Raw genomic sequence first — 2,732 nt, forward strand, 5'->3', positions numbered from 1 at the left:
GCACCGACGAGATTGTGATACATGCATGTGCCAAGATTCTGCGCTCTCTCTCTCTGAACAAACACACATATACACACATCTGGGCTTTGCTGTATCGATAATAATGTAATCTTTGAGTGAGGGGTCTCATTGTGTGCAAGTCAAGGGTGGCATTGTGTCCCGGTATCGTCCACTAGTTTATCACTGTTTCTTTGATGGCTCTGGACTCACAGTCTCACAAAGGCAACTTTGTCCCTCGGTTCAGATGGCTGTAGAACTCTGAGACAAGAAAGTGTCTGAGTTTAGAGCACACATGATTCTCAGACACAAAAAATAACTGCCAAAATAATACATTCAATTTTTTTATTGTAATTCTTTAAATTATAAATACCTCAACAGTAAATCCTACCTTTTTAGTTTAAAGTTCATAGGCCTATATTACTCTCAGAAAAAAAGTATTAATTAATTTAATTCATTCTCACATTAATTCAATAACTGACTAAATAAAATGAAAAATTGGTAACACTTTATTTTACAGTGTTGTTACATGTTACATGTAGCCTACATGTAACCCTCAACCAAACCCTGACCCTATAGTAAGCACATGCTGTTAATTAATTTTACTCAATTAAAAAAAAAGTACTTAAATATATAATTACACTGTAACAATGATACCTTAAAATAAAGTGTAACCAAAAATGGCATTTAAATGTCTTTTTTTTGTTGTTGTAATGTAGGCTAGTCATTGTAATTTCTAAAAATGTAATTATCTCAATAGTAAACATTTTTGAGCACTCATCACATACTGTGCCTCACAACAATGCATTTAATTATAATCCTTGATAGATATTAACAATCATTTATTAAAAAAAAATGTATATAATTCAAAGTGTCTTTTAACACTTTTATTTTTAGGTTTCTTTCTTAATTGCTTTCTTATAATTACTCAAATTCTACATGCCCCAAGATATAAAAAAAAAACCTAAAACAAACTCACAAAAAAAAAAAAAACATGATTTTGAATATGTTTTTCTGTTCATACTGGTACATTTCCAACAATTATCTTTCCTCTTGTTCTCTGTTCAAACAGCATGAGTGTGGTAGTCACAGTTGGAAAACGGGTTTTAAAGACCAGCTCTTCCGGCACTACCGGTCTGTGAGGCACTGATTGAACAAACAAGTAGCCTACACAGACAAAACAGACAGACAGAGAGGAAGACAGACAAACAGATATTCTTGCACAACAAGCCCTAGTGAATACTTCTATAGCCTATGTTCTTATGTATCACTTTTTTACAGAGAGATGCACTGCATAAACAAGTTTTTTTTATGGTTTTGGAGCACATTCCTTGTTCGTTAATATCTCACCAGCAAAAAGCATTATGGGCCAGAACACACCCTGATTCATTGAGCTCTCTCACACTCTTTCTGGTCTGAACAGATTGTGGGTTTCTATATTTATATATATATATTGCACTGCCGGATATATGAATATTATACATTAGCGAAGACACAGACTATATAAGCACATATGATGAGAATATGCATTTGAGATTCTTACTTTCCCGAACTGAAAAGTGACTGAAACTGTGTGTGTTCTCATAATCGTTCTGCCCTCTTCTGGCTGACATACGGGACTGCAGTGCAGAAAGACACCAGGAATCCAGCACGGACGTTTCAAGGCTTTGCGAGACATTTGCAATAAATAATGCGACGCATTATTTAAAGGGTTAGTTCATCCAAAAAATTAAATTCTGCCATTAATTACTCACCCTTATGTCATTCCATAAGACATTCGTTAATCTTCGAAACACAAATGAAGAACATTTAATGAAATATGAGAGATTTCTGTCCCTCCATTGACAGCTACACAAATTTAAAGCTTCAAAAAGTTCATAATGAGATTGAAAACTAATCCATATGAATCGAGCGGTTTAGTCCAAATTTTCTGAAGAGACTCGATTGCTTTATATGATGAACAGATTGAATTTAGATGAACAGCGAACATAAACAGAAACTGAACTGTACATACTTGATGAGTGAGAAGAACAAACCTCATTGGTTCTCACTGAAGCTCAAACGTGCTGCGTAACAAGAGAATGAACCTCATTGGTTCTCGCATTTCAAACAAACATGCTTAAGCTTCCATTTGTGAGTTGATTAATGTTTATGTGAATAAAAGCCTAAATTCAATCTTTTCATCATATAAAGTGATTGTGCCTCTTCCGGAAAATTGGACTAAACCACTCAATTTATGGGTTAGTTTTACAATCTCTTTATGAATTTTTTGAAGCGTCAAAGTGGTAGTTGTGAGGACTGGCAGGGACAGAAATCTCTCAGATTTCATTAAAATATCTTACTTTACTCACCCTCAAGACTTTCGTTCATCTTCAAAAAACAAATGATGAGAGGATTTTCAACAAACCATTAAAAACTGTAGTCTAAATCTAGGATTAGACTTGATCCATTTCTGGCACCAGTTCACTATGAGACATTACACATATACAATATCATGAAGTCATTAGGCTTTACTAAAGCATTTTCCAGACCAGGAAAATCCAGGGATAGGTTTATTAAACAATGCAACAGAATCCACTATAATCTTCCAGCAGGGGTGCATCCATTATATACGATTTATTTATTATCTGTGTTATTTGTATATTGGACACAAATGTTGCTAATAAGATTAGCTGCAAGTAGCATTAAAAATGTAAAATAGAACAAATATAAATTAGAAAAGAAACAGCAAAGTA

The sequence above is a fragment of the Leuciscus leuciscus genome (assembly GCF_965113295.1).
Source record: "Leuciscus leuciscus genome assembly, chromosome: 14".
Classification (NCBI taxonomy): Eukaryota; Metazoa; Chordata; class Actinopteri; order Cypriniformes; family Leuciscidae; genus Leuciscus; species Leuciscus leuciscus.